At 44.6% G+C, this 17,640-nt stretch overlaps 1 protein-coding gene across 1 annotated transcript in view; it reads right to left on the reverse strand.

Moving 5' to 3' along the window:
* Window positions 1-15,803, reverse strand: part of LOC133378888 (zinc finger protein 208-like) — a 55,807-nt gene extending 40,004 nt beyond the window's left edge. The window contains exons 1-2 of the mRNA XM_061613502.1: window positions 15,697-15,803; window positions 13,552-13,691 (exon numbers count right to left, since the gene is read on the reverse strand). The gene's annotated coding sequence lies outside the window, so the exon portion shown is untranslated. The remainder of the gene's footprint in view (window positions 1-13,551; window positions 13,692-15,696) is intronic.
* Window positions 15,804-17,640: the final 1,837 nt, after the last annotated feature.

The raw sequence follows: 17,640 nt of genomic DNA on the forward strand, positions 1-17,640 counted from the left end.
AGGGAAGAGGTACTAGAGATCACATCGTACACATACGCTGGATAACGGAACGGACTAAGAAATTTCAGTAGAAAATCACCCTGTGCTTTATAGATTATAGCAAGGCCAATGATTGTGTAGATCACAATGTAGTTGTGTAGATCACAACTATGAAATGCTTTAAAAGAAATGGGGGTGCCACAGCATCTGATTGTCCTGATGCACAACCTATACTCTGGACAAGAGGCTACTGCAAGGACAGACTATGGAGAAACTGATTGGTGTGAGACAGTGGTGTATTTTATCACCCTATTTATTTAATCTATATGCAGAACATATCATACGGAAAGTGGGATTGGATGAAGATGGAGGTGGAATATTGGAGGGAGAAACATCAATAATGTAAGATATGGAGATGATACCATACTACTAGCAGAAACCAGTAATGATTTGAAAAGAATTCTTTTTTTTTTTTTTTTCAATAATTTTTATTCAGATTTTCATAAAACATACAAGACGAAATCATAAAACATTCAAAGACAAAGAACAAAATCAAAAATAGTTAAACAAAAAAAAACAAAAAACAAAAAAAAACAAAAATAAAAAATAAAGAGTAAAATATTGACTTCCCATTTGTCAAAGATCAAATCAGTTATAAGTCTATAATATATAACAATCCTGTCTCTTAAGTCATATTATAAAATCACTTTCCTCCAGTAGTTATCTTACTTAATCATCAAATCTCATAAACATTACTTTATTCTTTCCACAAAAAGTCAAAGAGAGGTTTCAATTCTTTAAGAAATATATCTATCAATTTTTTTTTCCAGATAAGCATATCGATTAATCCATCTCATTACTAATTATGATAATCTTATTGTCATAACCATAGTCAAAATAAACATTTCAATTAATCCATCACATCAGAATCTGTTAGGTTCAGTAATTTCAGTAGCCATTGTTCTATTATCCCTATTAGTTCCATTTTCCATCTTCCATCTTCAGTAGTCTTGTTAAGTCCAGTAATTTCAGTATCCAATCTTCCATTATCAGTATTCCATAATAATCTTGCTGTCAAAGCCATAGTCATATAGTAAGAGTCTGATGGGAATTACCTCTATCCCAAATATTTTCTTGCCATCCATTCTAAATAGGTTGCTGAAATACTGCTGTAAAATCATATCTCTGTTCTTTTTTTCAAAATACACTGGGTCATCTCTTGAAAGTTTTTCCATTGTCACATGGCTGCAGTTAATTCCATAGATTTTCTCTATAATGGGCTCCATCACATCATTCCAGTCCAGAAGATTATCCATGCCATTGATAACTTTATCTCTAGAATCTTCATTAATTTCTTCAGAGATAACATTGAGTTCCAAACAATAGATTTTATTTCTAAAGTCCATAGACTCCAAATCTTTTTCCTGTTCCACGTTTGTTCCAATCTCCGGGGTCTCCTCTCTCACAGGGACCCCTGTTCCAGTCTCCAGGGTCTCCTCTCTCACAGGGACCCCTGTTCCAGTCTCCAGGGTCCTAAAGTCCATAGACTCCAAATCTTTTTCCTGTTCCACGTTTGTTCCAATCTCCGGGGTCTCCTCTCTCACAGGGACCCCTTCCAGGATCACCTCTCTCACAGGGACCCCTATATCTTTAATCTCCTGCGTCATTTTACTCAATTCAATTTTCAGCTCCTTACAACCCTGTCGCAGGTTTTGTTTCGTTATCTCAATCTCATCCATTATTTTCTGAAACATAGTTATTTCCAGATTCTCAGCCACTTTCTTAATTGCCATTTTAAAAGAAAAATATAGGAAAACCACTTCTTATTTCAGCAACAATTGGGTTAATACTCCAAACTTGATGACATCACAGTATAAACAAAGCAGACAGCCTTATCTCTCCATGCTTAAGTAAACAAAATGCAGTTCCCAGGATCGAAACAATTAATGGCGGTCGTCAGAAAACAGATTCGTCAAAATAAAATAGACCAAAAAGAGAGTAGTCTCAGACAATATAATATTCTTCAAAATAAAAATCTGGAATAGAAATCCCTCTTCTGTGTATATCTTTAGAATGCAAATCCAGGACAGCTTTTTGCAACAAAAACAGAGATAAGCTATTAATTAGTGAGTAGCAGAGAGAAGTTATGGCTCCCCAGTGAGATGTCAAAAACCGATCAATCTGGCAAATCTCTTTAAAACAGCAACAATTTAAGTCAAGTAAAAGAAAAATATAGAAAGAAGGGTGCTTGCCTGTTAGTGCGTTCTCTCTTAGAAGATAAGATGAACGTTCGCTTTATCAGATAGAGCTTGTTGTTGAAAATCCGTCCCACCTTCGTCGGCTGGACCTCGTCCCATAAATTAATGAGATCTGGTCGTCCCAACAAAAATAGGCTTTGAGGTTAATCTCTTCGTTTCTCCCTACCCGGGAGAAGTTTAATCAGTCAAAAAAAAAAAAAAACTGACTGATATATCTGAATAAGCTTCTTTTGAGGCAGGAGCCCGTCTCAAAAGCAGGCACAGGCTAAGTCACCCTTCCCGGAAGTCGATTTGAAAAGAATTCTGATGAAAGTTAAAGAGGAAAGCGCAAAAGCAGGACTACAGCTGAACGTCAAAAAGATTAAAGTAATGACAACAGAAGATTTATGTAACTTTAAAGTTGACAATGAGGACATTGAACATGTCAAGGATTATCAATACCTTGGCACAGTCATCAACCAAAATGGAGACAATAGTCAAGAAATCAGAAGAAGGCTAGGGCTGGGGAGGGCAGCTGTGAGAGAACTAGGAAAGGTCCTCAAATGCAAAGATGTGTATCACTGAACATTAAAGTCAGGATCATTCAGACCATGGTATTCCTGATCTCTATGTATGGATGTGAGAGTTGGATAGTAAAAAAAGCAGGTAAGAGAAAAATCAACTCATTTGAAATGTGGTGTAAAATCAAACTAAACTAGAACTATCACTAGAAGCTGAAATGATGAAACTGAGGCTATCATACTTTGGATACATCATGAGAAGATGTGTCTACTTAGACCTACTCGACACATGCCAAGACGATGCTCTGGAAAACAGAAAAAATGAAATGGACTGCCTTAGGGGTTTACCATTGCCTCCCTCTTAGGACCTTTTCTAGCTGCCCTCCCCAGTCCTTGCATTCTTATTTCTTGACTATTGTCTCCATTATGGTTAATGACTGTGCCAAAGTATTGATAATCTTCGACAAGTTCAATGTCCTCGTTGTCAACTTTGAAAATGGAAATGGACTGCCTTCATGTTGATCCCGACTTATGGTGACCGTATGAACAGGGTGTTCATGGTAAGCGGTATTCAGAGGGGGTTTACCATTGCCTCCCTCTGAGGCTAGTCCTCCCCAGCTGCCTAGGGCCTGCTCAGCTTGCCACAGCTGCACAAGCCAGCCTCTTCCTTGTCTGCAACTGCTGGCTGGAGGGCAACTGGGCTCCTTGCGACTATGCAGCTTGCCCACGGCTGTACAGGTGGCAGGGCACGTAACCCCTGAGCCACTCACTGTAGGGGTGATCTTCAGCTGGCCCTTGACACCCAGGAGACACGAGTGGGGATTTGAACTCACAGACTCTGGACTCCTAGCCAGGCTCTCCTCCCCACTGTGCTATACCAGCTGTCAGGAATAGAAAAAGAGGAAGACCAAACAAGAGATGGATTGATTCCCTAAAGGAAGCCACAGACCTGAACTTACAAGATCTGAACAGGGTGGTTTACAACAGATGCTATTGGAGGTTGCTGATTCATAGGGTCACCATAAGTCATAATGGACGTGAAGCCACATAACACACACACATGCTGATACTATAGTCCAGGGTAATCCAATAAAGCTCCTTCTTCACACAGTGTACAGTTAAACTCTGGAATTTACTACCATAGTATGCAGTAAAGGTCACCAACTGAAAGAGGTGATGATTAGACTGCTCCTGGAAAAGCCCACCCTCGACCCAATGATTTGTGACAACTACCGCCTGGTTGCAAATACCCCTTCTTAGAGAAGATGATTAAGCGGGTTGTGGAGCAGCAATTACAAATACTCTTGGATGAAACAGATTATCTTGACCCATCCCAGTCTGGGTTCAGGCCTGGTTATGGGATTGCATTATTTATTTATTTAGTTTCATTTATAGACCACCCATAACCAATGGCTCCCTTGGCAGTGTACAACATATAATAATACAATAATACAATAAATCAGCAAAATCACTCAATATAAAATACAGATACACTAAACAATATTAAAACAACAAGAGCAATTACCACATTAAAATACATAAAAAATATGAAATATATTTAAAATGCATTTAAAATGCATTTAAAATGCCTGGGAGAATAGGAAGGTTTTAGCCTGGCGCCAAAAGGATATCAACGTAGGCGCCAGGCGTACCTCCTCGGGGAGACTGTTCCACAATTCGGGGGCCACCACAGAGAAGGCCCTAGATCTTGTCATTATCCTCCGAGCTTCTCGATGACTTGGTACTCGGAAGAGGGCCTTAGATTGCGAACGAAGTGTACGAGTAGGTTCATAGCGGGAGAGGCGTTCCATCAGGTATTGCGGGCCCACACCGTGTAGGGCTTTGTAGGTCAATACCAGCACCTTGAATCTGGCCCGGAAACAAATTGGCAACCAGTGCAAACGGGCCAGAACAGGTGTAATATGTGAGGACCGACTGGTCCTTGTCAATAATCTGGCTGCTGCGTTTTGCACTAGCTGCAGCTTCCGAACTGTCTTCAAGGGCAGCCCCACGTAGAGTGCATTACAGTAGTCCAATCTAGAGGTCACTAGAGCATGAACAATTGAGGCGAGGTCGTCACCGCCAAGATAGGGGCGTAGTTGGGCTACCAAACGAAGATGGTAGAACGCATTCCGAGCCACTGAGGCTACCTGAGCCTCGAGTGACAAGGAAGGATCGAAAAGAACCCGCAAACTACGAACCTGTTCCTTCAGGGGGAGTGTAACCCCATCCAGAACAGGATGAACATCCTCCATCTGTGCGGAAAAGGCCCTCACCAACAGCGTCTCGGTCTTATCTGGATTGAGTTTCAGTTTATTAGCTCCCATCCAGTCCATTATCGCGGTTAGACAACGGTTCAGCACATCAACAGCCTCACCTGAAGAAGATGAGAAGGAGTAACAGAGCTGCGTGTCATCAGCGTACTGATGGCAACGCACTCCAAAACTCCGGATGACCGCACCCAGAGGCTGCATGTAGATGTTGAAAAACATGGGGGACAGAACCGATCCCTGTGGAACTCCACAATGGAGAGTCCAGGGTATCGAGCAATGCTCCCCAAGCACTACCTTCTGGAGACGATCCGACAAGTAGGAGCGAAGCCACTGCCAAGCAGTGCCCCCAACTCCCAACTCCACGAGTCTCTCCAGAAGGATACCATGGCCAATGGTATCAAAAGCCACTGAGAGATCAAGGAGAATCAACAGAGTTACACTCCCCCTGTCCCTCTCCCGACAGAGGTCATCATACAGGGCAACCAAGGCTGTTTCGGTGCCAAAACCGGGCCTAAAACCGGAATGAAACGGATCTAGATAATCGGTTTCATCCAAGAGCGCCTGGAGCTGGCTGGCAACCACCCGTTCCAAGACCTTGCCCAAAAATGGAACATTCGCTACCGGTCGATAGTTGTTCAAATTATCTGGGTCCAAGGACGACCTCTTCAAAAGAGGTCTCACTACAGCCTCCTTAAGACAGCGAGGGACAACTCCCTCACGTAAGGAGGCATTGATCACTTCCTTGGCCCAGCCGGCAGTTCCAGCCCGGCTGGCTTTAACTAGCCAGGAGGGGCAAGGGTCTAGTACCGATGTGGTTGCACGCACCATTCCAAGCATCTTGTCAACTTCCTCAAGCTGCACCAACTGAAACTCATCCAATAAATGCAGACAAGACCGTGATCTAGGTACCTCAATGGATCCAACTGTCCTAACATTAGAGTCGAGGTCCCTACGGATGCATGCGATTTTATTTTGGAAGTGCCCCGCAAACTCGTTGCAGCGGGCTTCGGATGACTCTATGACATCCTGAGGGCCAGAATGTAAAAGCCCACGTACTGTCCTAAAAAGCTCCGCTGGGCGGCATAGAGATGATCTAATAGTGGCATTGCCCTTGGTCGCCCTGATGGATGACCTTTATCGGGAGAAGGACAGGGGGAGAGCAACCCTCTTATTCTTACTTGATCTCTCAGTGGATTTTGATACCATTGACTATCATGAACCTGTATATGTTCATGAGTTATTAAGATTCATAATGTAACATCTTGGTTCAAGCAAAGAATTCTGGGAGGCCCAACCCTTAGAAAATCAGGACTCTGCCAAGATAAAAATGTTACGTTTTAGTTTCCAGCTGAGGACGGTTGGGAAGCCTAAACAGCAACACCTGGCTATCTATGCTGATTAACCAGTGCCTGGCAGTCAAGGCCATCCTTGGCCTGTGAAGTTTGAAACACCGGTTGGGAGGGGGACCTGTAAGGCGCGAAAAAGTGGGAAACATCTAGAAGGGGATTACATCAGAAATCTCCTGATTGGATACCTATTCCTGGACCGTTGGTTCCTTTCCCTTAAGTATAGGACCTGGGAGCCCATGACTTTGTTCCCTCAGGAAGGCTCTAAGGAGTACCTTCTGAGTGTTGCCTATGGGAGGTAACTTCTGCAGGGTTCCATTGCTTGGCGTGTAACATCTACTCTCTCTTAGGAGCAGAGTTATTGCAACCATCTACCTCGTGTGTAAGTACTAGGATAGACAGTGTTGTTATTTTCCTGTTGTGTGTATGAACTCTCTTGTATGTACCTAAAACCCCTGTTTGGGTGAAAGGTCTTAAAGAATTATTGCTGCTATATATTGAATGTGTACTTATCTATTTTAATAAAGCTACTTCTATTTAACCTGGTGTGTTCATTGAGAGGAGGGGTGGTTCTGAATCCAGCACCTTGACCATCTCAGTCACGTAACAACCAAGAGGGAGAAAGAAGTTAAAAGCTTAAATTTACTTGTGGGTTTTACCAGAGGTTTTCTGACAAGGAGTGTAAGTTTGGCTCTTGTCTTTTTTGACCTTGGTTTACCTAGTGTCTGGGCTCAGGGGACCCTTGACTCTGAGCGATACCAGTACAAGGGGTGGTGGCAGCCTACCTTTCTACCTTGTAAGGTTGGTGCTGGAGGACACAGCCTTGGCAAGGGTGAAATTGGTGTTAAATTTGGATTCCAGATTCATTGCCCTAAGGGTGGGTATTGGGTCTGAAGAGTGATCCTAGAGCCTTGACGGCGAGGATTCACTACATGACCATGATATCCTTCTGAGCTGACTTGGTGAGATGGGTATCGGAGGCACTGTTTTACAGTGGTTCCAATCCTATCTCCAGGGTCATATTCAGAGAACAGCATCAAGTGATTGTCTTTTGGCCCCCTGGCAGTTGTGTTATGAGGTGCCGCAGGGTACCATTTTGTCCCCCATGCTGTTTAATATCTACATAAAGCCCTTGGGAGCTGTCATCAGGAGCTTTGGGCAAGGTGTCAGCAGTATGCTGTTGATACCCAGCTCAATTTCTCTGTAACATCTGAATTGGGAGAGGCCATGGACTGTTGCCTGGACTCGGTGATGGGCTGGATCAGGGCCAGTAAACTGAGTCTGAATCCTAGCAAGACGGAGACTCTGTGGGTTGATGGTTCCCGAGTTTGGATAATTGGTCAGTTGCCTGCTTTGGATGGGGTAGAACTCCATCTGAAAGAGAAGCCCTGTAGTCTGGGGGTGCTCCTGGATCCATTTTTGTTGCTGGAGCCCAGGTGACCTCAGTGGCTAGGAGTGCCTTTTGCTAGCTTTGGCTGGTAAGATTGCTGCAACTGTTTCTGGACTGGCATAGCCTGACCACTATTCTCCATGCACTGGGAACCTCCAGGCTGGATTATGCTCGTTGTGGGGCTGCCCTTGAGGTTGGTCCGGAACAGAGCTTGGAAAAGTTACTTTTTTGAACTACAACTCCCATCAGCCCCAGCCAGTATGGCCACTGGATTGGGCTGATGGGAGTTGTAGTTCAAAAAAGTAACTTTTCCAAGATCTGGTCTGGAAGCTACAGCAGGTGCAAAATGTGGCAGCACGACTGCTCACTGGGGCAGGCTATCACCAACCTGTCACCCTGCTGCTGAAAGAATTGCACTGGCTACTTATTAGCTACCAGGCACATTGAAGGTTCCAATTTTGGTCTAGGACCAGGATACATGAAAGACCTTCTTACCCTTTATATACCCAGTACATCACTGCACTCTGCAGGTGAGGGCATCCTGCAGATACGATTGCATCAGGAGGTCCGTTCCATATAACATAGGAAACAGACCTTTAGTGTAGCAGCACCTACCCTGTGGAATTCCCTCCCTTTTAATATTAGACTCACACTATCTCTGTTATCTTTTCAGCACCTACTGGAGACCTTCTTTCAACAAGCCTTTTCAGTAGAGACCTTATCTCAGTCTGCGTCTGTGTTGGAATTGCTTTTTAATATGTTTTTAAACCTGTATTTTTAATATATATATATATATGTTTTTAAAGTTTTAAAAAATGTTTTTAAAGATGTTTTGTTTTCATATGTTTTAAAGTCTGTGTTTATGATTTTTTAAAGTATTATAAGTGCTTTTTTGCTGCCCTGGGCTCCTGCTGGAAGAAAAGGCGGGATATAAATCAAATAATAAATAAATAAATAATAAGTTACAAGAAGCCAGGTTTCAACTCAACATCACAAAAATCTTCCTGTTAGAGCAGTACGACAATGGAACCAATAACCTAGGGGTGGGCTAACTCTCGAAGCACTGAAGAGACAGCTGGACAGCCACCTGACGGGTATACTTTAATCTGAATTCCAGCATTGAGCAGTGGGTTGGACTCGACGGCGTTATAGGCCCCTTCCAACTCGGTGATTCTATGACATGCCTGCGAAATAGTATGTTCCTGAAGGGTTAAAGGGCTAGAGCTACCATCCTGAGATCCAGCCATTTTATGCTGTGTCTTTTCTCTCCTGTGGCCATGTCTCTTGGACCCCCCAGCCCTGAAGGCTGGCATCTGTCGTGACTATGATTCACTGGGGAAATTTAATTGGAACTCCTTGGAGATATCTATGTAGAAGCCACCGCCTGAGGGACTGTCTAAGAATGGTGGACAGGAATATGGGCTTGTGGCATTTGGCTGCTATGTCTGCCTGGGGAGGTAACAGGAGACACTGTAGGTGTCTGGTGTGAATCCTGGCCCACGGGGTTTAATCTATGCAGGAGAACAGTTCGTACACAGAGCCAAGCTCATCAGATCTGCTGAACTGCGGGCTATACAGACCTGGACTGTGGACTAAATCTTGGTTAGCCTATGTAGGGCCGGGGTGATGAACCCTGTGTAGATGTCTATCAGGGCCCTCAGGTGGATCAGTCGATGGGATGAAGCTATGCAGCTCTTCTCAACAATGATGAGGAACCTGTGATTCCTCAGGCACCGCAGCATTCGCTGAAGATCTCCTTGTGCTTGAAGTAGTGACAGAACCCTGATCAAGAGGTCATCAAAATATGGATAAATGTGGAGTTTCTGATGCCTGAGGTGCGGCTCCAAGATAGTAATGAGTTTAGCGAACATTCAAGGTGCTCAGGTGAGACAAATGGCATTGCCTTGCACTGAAAAATCTGTTTGCATAAGTGAATCTGAGAAACTTCCAATGAGCTGGGAATATTGGAACATGGAGGTAGGCGTCCTGAGGCTATGGATGCAAGAAATTCTCACAATTGTAACACCTCCATGATGGACTTTAACGTTTCCTGCGGAATCACCTCTAAAGAATATCTTGATGAGGGACCTGAGGTTATAGACAGCCCGAGCGACCCCCCCCCCCAATGCTTGGAACCTAGGAACAAGTGGGAGTAGATCCCCAATCCCTGCTCCCACACTGGGATTGGCTCTATCGCTCCTAGTAGGTGTTCTATCTCGTGGGACATGTTGTGAGCTGGGGCCAGGCTTGGGGTTGCTGAAGGCTGGGCTTCTGGTGAAATTCAGGTTGGTCTCTGTCCTCCAGTGAGGTGTAGTGGTTAAGGTGTTGGACTATGACCTGGGAGACCAGGGTTCAAATCCACACACAGCCATGAAGCTCACTGGGTGACCTTGGGCCAGTCACTACCTCTCAGCCTCCGAGGGAGGCAACGGTAAACCACCACTGAATACTGCTTACCATGAAAACCCTATTCATAGGGTTGCCATAAGTCAGGATCGACTTGAAGGCAGTCCATTTCCCTTTTCTGTCCTCAAAAGCCTCTGTAAGAAAAGCCTCCTCTTTAGGGGATGAAAGGATTAAGGTTTTTTGTTAGGATGCGTATCATTTTGGGGGGGGGAAGTGAAGGTATAGCTTGTCATTTGTCTCAACAAGGACTTTATTTAAATTTTCTTCCTCAAACAAAAGTCTAAATCTTTTGAAAGGAGCTGCAGCCAGATCATTTCTAGAAGCGCCGTCAATTGTCCTGCAAGTTAACCAAAGGGCTCTGTTAGCAACAAGGTTAGTGGCCATATTCTTGGCTGTGAAAACCAGTGCTTCTAGAGGGGCATCTGACAAACTCCTGGGGCCTCATCAATTTACACAATAAGGTGATAATTTGGAATCATCCACATCCATATCAGCCACTCCTTGCGAGATCCACATGAAGCAAACCACAGGCACCAAAGAGAGGGAGTCAGGAGCCTAAGATGTTAAGTTAGCGTATTGGCATACATTGTATGTGTTTTTACTGGTGAAGGGGGCATCCCACTGTAAGTTACCCTTTTGAATGACTCGGGTAATGGGACGGACTCAGAGGATATCACCAAAGGAGAAGGGACCACCTCCCCTTTAAGGGGGGTTCCTCTGGGTTCTGTTCTGAACATTTTAGTCTTCAGGCAGGATAGACTTTGTGAAAAAGTGGTCCATATTCTTGTTCTTTGAAAAGGAATGGCTCAGGGCACCCTCCCAGTCAGACATGGGACTCCACTGTCCCTCTCACTCCCAAGCACCCCAGAACGGGGGGCTTGGAGAGTACAGAAGTCTCTGCAGGATTAACATCTGGAACAGTAAGATCACCTTCTGGGATGTTTACTGCTTGTAGCCCCACTGGAGGATTCTGTGGCGCCCCTCCCATCTGGCAGGGGGGGAAGTTTGGGCGCCCCCTGTCAGGCATCCTAGGCAGATGCGAGTCCTGTGGGGACAACTCCAAAGAGTTTTCTAGGAATCTGCTTTTGCCTTCTTACAGGCTTTTCTCTTATGAGACTTGTTGGTATTTATTTATTTATTTATTTATATCCCACCCTTCCTCCCAGTAGGATCCCACTGTGGGGGGGAGAGGAAACATAAAGAAAATGGATAAAAAGGATTAAAATAATGAGTCAGAATACTTTGTGCAAATAACAAGTTCCTTTATTTTAACTGATTAATAGCTCTGTAAGAAGTTGGGGTGCAGTGTAAGCAGTTTAAGTTTTGGAGAAGTTTTTAGTGTTTATTTCTCATTTTCTTTCATTTTGGTTGTCCTCTCCTTATTAATTGTCATTTTTGGCCAGCATTATGCAGAGTGTTGTTTTGTTCATTTTGAGCAGATGTATTTATGTACTTTTATATATTTCACAATTCACTCTGTAACTGATTGTAGTGTTTACATATACATGCTTTTGCAGATTGCCCTTGACAAAGGGTTCTGTCAACACCCAAAATGTGTTGGGCTACAATAAAAACTTCCCACTTCCACTCTTTGCTGTTTGTTGGTTTGGCACCTTGAGGATTTTCCTTGCTTTGGCTGGAGTGTTTCTGGGTGCTTCCCTCCTTGCTTTTTCCCACCTAAACTCCTCCAGCACTCTAGGTAAAGCTTCCCACATTATCTGTGCTGACCTATCTCCACTGCCATTTAATTTAAGAGAAGAGCATCCCTCCTGCATTTCCCTTTCTCTTCCGTAATCCCAAAACCTCCTTTCTCTCCTTCATTGCCCTTTATTTGGTACCCTGTTCCCCCCCCTCCAAAAAAAATCCTCAGCCATTCCTGGCTTTTTCTTCTCAGCTGTTACTTAGAATCATCATTCTTTTAAAATGATTTTCTAAAAAGGACCCACCTTCCCACCTGACTGCCGCTTCTTCTCCCTTCTCAATGGAAGGAAAGGCCCCAAACCCAACCTGGTCTTCCTCTCAGCTGGTGATGGTTCTCCTCCTCCCCACTGCCTCCTCCACAGAGTCCCTCTTCAGGTGCTGCAAACAACCAAGCTCACTGACTGGCTGTGCGCAGAAAGGAATAAGCTGCTGCTTAGGGGTCTTTTCCTCCTGCTGCTTTCAAGGAACGGCACCACCACCCCTGTAGGAGAAACTACCCAATATTCTGAAGAACTGTAATTCAAGAGGGGAGGGGAGGGGGCTTTATAGTTCTGTGTGAAGTACACTACAGTTCCCAGAATTCTTTGGGGGAAGTCATGTGCTTTAAATGTATGATATACACTGCTCAAATAATTTTTATTTTAGAAAAAACTGGTGGCAATGATCTATTTGTGACATCTGAACAACCCATTTAAAAGATTAAGCCACCATATGGAAGTACTTCCAGTCTGGGCAGGGGGTTGCTAACTTCTGCCAGCACGCTAACATCTGAGAAATGTTAATTGTTTCAGGGAGTTTTCAGTCCAGGAGTTTTCTGAACCCTCTTTCTGCACTGAACAAACATTTCAAAATTAGTTTTGTTTGCACAATTATGTTCCCATCTGAGGAGCTGCTTATGTCTGATCAGATACTACCAGATGATGTGCGAATGGGCTGTAAGAAGTCTTCTTCTGCTTTGTGCCTTTGCCACATTTTGAGTTAATCAACTGTTGAAGGGAAAACTTTCCAAACCAAAGATTGTGCTCCAAAGGACAGAGGTTTATTGATCAATAATACAGATATGCCAGTGGTGCCAGTGGGAGAGGAAGTTCTCTCAAACTTCACTCTGCCAATACCAGGTAATACACAGCTTTTTATAATAATCAATACGTCATACATACATTGGACGTTGTGACCCTCTCATGCCAATCCATACCCTGGTACCCTCCCTTTAGGCTGGACATTTGGCACATGTAACCCCCTCCCATCCATGTGTATAGAGAAAAGGAGGCGTACGTTACACATTCTTGACTCGCATTTTGACATCCCACAAGGTACAACATAAGATAGTTAGAAACAATCCTAAAAAGCCTCAAACCAAACTCAATATATAATTGTAAAAGTAGCTTTTTCTACAACAAACATTATTTATGTGCCATTCCTCTTTCTTAGTACAATGTTACCATGGCATTGGATTCAGGAAGCACCAACCACAAACCCTTGCTTGCTTAACACATTGATACAAATGCGTCTAAGTAAACACACTTCCTCTTTTAGACAGAAAACCACAACAAACAAAAGTATATTTTATCACAGCAATCCTAACATATTTTCTTCACAGCAAACCCATTTTTAAGAAGGCAGAAAGAACATGACAGAAGGAAAAATCACAGTCAGAAATCTCAGTTCACACAATAAAGAAACGAACTTTGAACTTACCACAGTAAATCTCTTTTTTACAGGGACAGAGGGGAGTCTAGGATGGATTGGCACTGACCACTCACTCCACTGGCAGGAAGAATTCTTCAGGAGACGTTACCTGAGTGAGCTGGCAACCCTTCCCCAGATTCGCTTCTCGCCTAAAAACAAAACAAAACAAAACAAACATTAAACCCTACATCATAATCATAGTCTATCCTCTTTCTTTAAAAAATGGAAAAAAGGCAGAGAAAAGATACAAAAAAGGGGAAAGGCTCGTTTTAGTAAAAGTGCAGAAAAGGCTGAGTTGGTTACACCAAACGGGAATCAGGTCACAAAACAGGGAGGTGGATGGCTGCTGTAAGTGGGGCCTCCCAGACAGCCTGAATATGATCTTTTTTCCTGCCTACCTGTCAAATTCCTTGTCTCACCACCACCCCACAATGGTCAAAAAACACTTAGTGGGGCGACTCCCCTACTCCCCTGCAGAAAAGGAATTTCTCATGCTAAGTCTAACATTTGCTTCCACAGTCATTAGGAAGTTTTTCCTGATGTTCAGTTGAAATCTGTCTTCCTGCAACTTGAGCCCATTATTCCATGTCCTGCACTCTGGGACAATTAAAAGAGATCCTGGCCTTCCTCTGTGTGGCAACCTTTCAAGTACTTGAAGAGTGCTAGCATATCTCCCCTCAGTCTTCTCTTCTCAAGGCTAAATGAGTCTAGTTCTTTCACTCTCTCCTCACAGGGCTTTTCCCCTGATCATCCTTGTTGCCCTCTGTCAGATCTCTTGTCTTGCACTGGCCTATCGCATCACTAGGCTTCACTACCTGTCACATTGGAAAGCAATGCTGTCCTGAGACTTTGCCTTACTCTCCTTTATTATTATTATTATTATTATTATTATTATTATTATTATTATTATTATTATTAGTTTATTTATACCCCACCTTTTGGCCAAAGGCCCTCAAGGCGGCTTACAAAAAACACAAATATCAAATATCTCCTCCTTTAACAGACTGCTATTAAGTGTCTGGGTACACTTTTAGGCCACAACCCCCCCTCCCCCGTATCTTTCTGTCTTTAAAGATTACAGCCCTGGGTTGCCTTTGGATACCTGCTGCTGATACACTAAATATTCACCACTGCCACCATAGATACTGGTTCCAGCTTTGGGTTTTGCTCTGCCCACCCTTCTCCTCTGTATGAACCCAGCCAAGGATCAAGCGTGTTGTTGAACCAAACAGATTTATTAAATAACACTGGGAATAAACAAGCTTACTTTGAATTCAGTTGTCATGCGTGTGGTTACATATAAATGATCTTCAACATGTTATAGCTGCTCTTATTTCACATACTTTAGTCCCAAACCTGCCTCACTACCCCTCTAAATACACATCCACCCCTCACCCTCTTCAACCAAAAACCAGAACCGAACCCCTGACCAACCGTCATTCTTCCATGTATATACGGTAGGGCCCCGCTTATACAGCGGGTTCCGTTCCGGACCCCCACTGTAAAGTTGAAAACGCCGTAAAGCAGAACCCCATTGACTTTAATGGGGCTCGTCACGCCGCAAAATGCCGTAAAAGCGGCAAAATCGGCTTTAAAAGACGGGAGGAAAGCCACTGCATTAGCCAAACGCCGAAGCGGGGTCCTACTGTATTCTCAACCACCCAGATGCTCAGCCAATCACAACACAGCATTCATTCCACCATGTGTACTCCCTCTCCCAACTCACTTTACTTACCATATTTAACCTACAAAACTGGCACTTACCATAAATATTATACAAACACTACAGGAACATCACACCCTTCTCTGAACCCTGAACTCTGCTCTGCATCCTTCTTCAAGTGTAGTGTCCAGAACTGGCTTTTTAAACTGCTTTTTTTAAAAAATCACTTTATTGCACATCAATACCTGGAAGGGGTTGGTTTGATTTTTTTTGCAGAAAGTTAGTACAATGCAAAATTGAATCTATTAAGCGATAGAAGAGTATAAAACAGAACACCCTCCTTGGATAATAACTATGCTCAATTAATGTACTGATGCATCACACACCCCGCCAGATGGAAAAGGGGTGCCCCCAAACTCACCACCCCTCCCTCTCCCACACCCCTTTCACTCCTTCCTCGCAATCCCCCTCTTCACCCGCTGCCCTCTCACCCTTCTGGAGCTGCCGGAGCCTCTGAAGGCCTTTGATGTTGCCAGAAAGGCCTGCCCGCGCGTGCCCTGGACATACAAAGAGCCTGGGTGAGGGGAGCGTCGCGCCCCGATTGCATCACTTCTCCCGCGACAGAGTCATTTCCCTTATAGACTTCGAATGAGACTGAGCAGACACAGTCAGTTTCTGGGTTCAAAACAACCTTTCTTTTTTTTCTTCCGTGGCCATACATTCAAATTAATTATTTTTAACGGCTGCAGTCGTATGGACACTTACTAGGAACTTGCTTTTGAGTAGATTGAGAGAGCCAGTGTAGTATAGTGGTCAGAGTGCTGGACTGCGGCCTGGGATCGAATCCGCATTCAGCCATGAAGAAGCTCGCTGGGTGACCTTGGGCCAATCACTGCTCTCAGCCTAACCTACCTCACAGGGTTATCTTGGGGATTATATGGAGGAGGTAGAGAACTAGGTGTGCCACCTTGAGCTCCTTGGAGAAAAGGTGGGATATCACGGCAATAAAATCTGTCAACAAACTGGGCTGTCTTTGCTGCTACTCCCCCCCACACACACACACCAGGATGCCCAGCCACAGCTACAGCTGGGAGGGGGAGAGACAGCTGGGACCACCCCACAGTAGGGCAGAGCTGGGCAGGATCCACAGGGCAGGATCTCATATTCGAACCCGAGGACTCCGGGGGGTGAGGCTTTAAAGGGGGGGTCCTCACTTCCTTGCAACATCCCCCTCCTCGTCAACCAACTCGGCAGCAGCAGGACGACTGCGAACAGCCCAGGCATGTACAGGCTGAGCAAGGATTGCCCTGCCGTCACCCGCAGGATGTCGGTGCATAGCCTGCTCAACAGCGTCTTCTGCTGTTCCTTGCCAGCGGCCGGCGCCTCACTCTCCTCCTCTTCCAAGAGCCTCTCCAAGAGGAGGCTCTGCCAGATCCTGCCACTATCGGCTGCTCTGACGGGGAAGAGGTGGCAGAGAGCTTGGTCTGTGCTCCCCGGGCCAGGGCGCTGGGCAGCCTTTCGGTGGAATGTTTGGCGGCCTTTTCCTCGCGTGCTCTGCTATTCCCGGCCGGCAGGGGGATGCTGCATGGTGCCTTCTCCCTGGATGAGTTGCCCTCGGGCAGCTTCCACTTTGACCAGGAGAGCTCTCAAGGAGGTGGCTCCAGCAGAGGAAGGGCCAACATCTGCCCAGCAGTCATGCCCCCGCCTACATTGTGTGGAAAGCTGAGGCAGCCATCACATTTTATGGGAACTCCCACCCATCTACTAGAGCTTCACGTTCTGGAGTGGTACGACTCCCTCTTCCAGGTCACGGCAGAGAGGCACAACATGTACCAGTGCCTGGTGGAGAGCTGTTCAGAGAAGTTCAAGAGCAGCAAAGACCTCAAGGAGCAGTTGGTCAGGTTCACTGCTACCCTTCTGGTTTTTGCATTGTGATTTGTTATGTATTTTTATTGGAAGTTGTAACTCTTGCTTTTTGTAAATTGTATTGCTTTTACTGATGTATTTTTATATTTGTGTTTATTTTTTGTAAGCCGCCTTGAGGGCCTTTTGGCCATAAGGCGGGGTAGAAATAAACAATAACAAGAATAATAATAGTTACATAAATCTTCTGTTGTCATTACTTTAGTCTTTTTGACGTTCAGCTGTAGTCCTGCTTTTGTGCTTTCCTCTTTAACTTTCATCACCAAGTCATTACCAAACAAAAACACTAAAATCACTATTTTTAAAGGTTCTAGGAATAGTTTTGTGGGGGTTCTTTACTTGCTTTTACTGCTTCAACAGCTTCAGAGCTGTTTACATGTGTTAGGTCCAAACCCAACACGCAAGTCGCCCTGTCAACCCCAACTCGCTTATTACACCCGGGAAGAGTGCGGAGTTGAGTGCAAATGAACCCACTATCAGAGATCAAGTAACACGAGACAAAAACCTTTGCA

Source organism: Rhineura floridana, chromosome 3, assembly GCF_030035675.1.
Source record: "Rhineura floridana isolate rRhiFlo1 chromosome 3, rRhiFlo1.hap2, whole genome shotgun sequence".
NCBI lineage: Eukaryota > Metazoa > Chordata > Lepidosauria > Squamata > Rhineuridae > Rhineura > Rhineura floridana.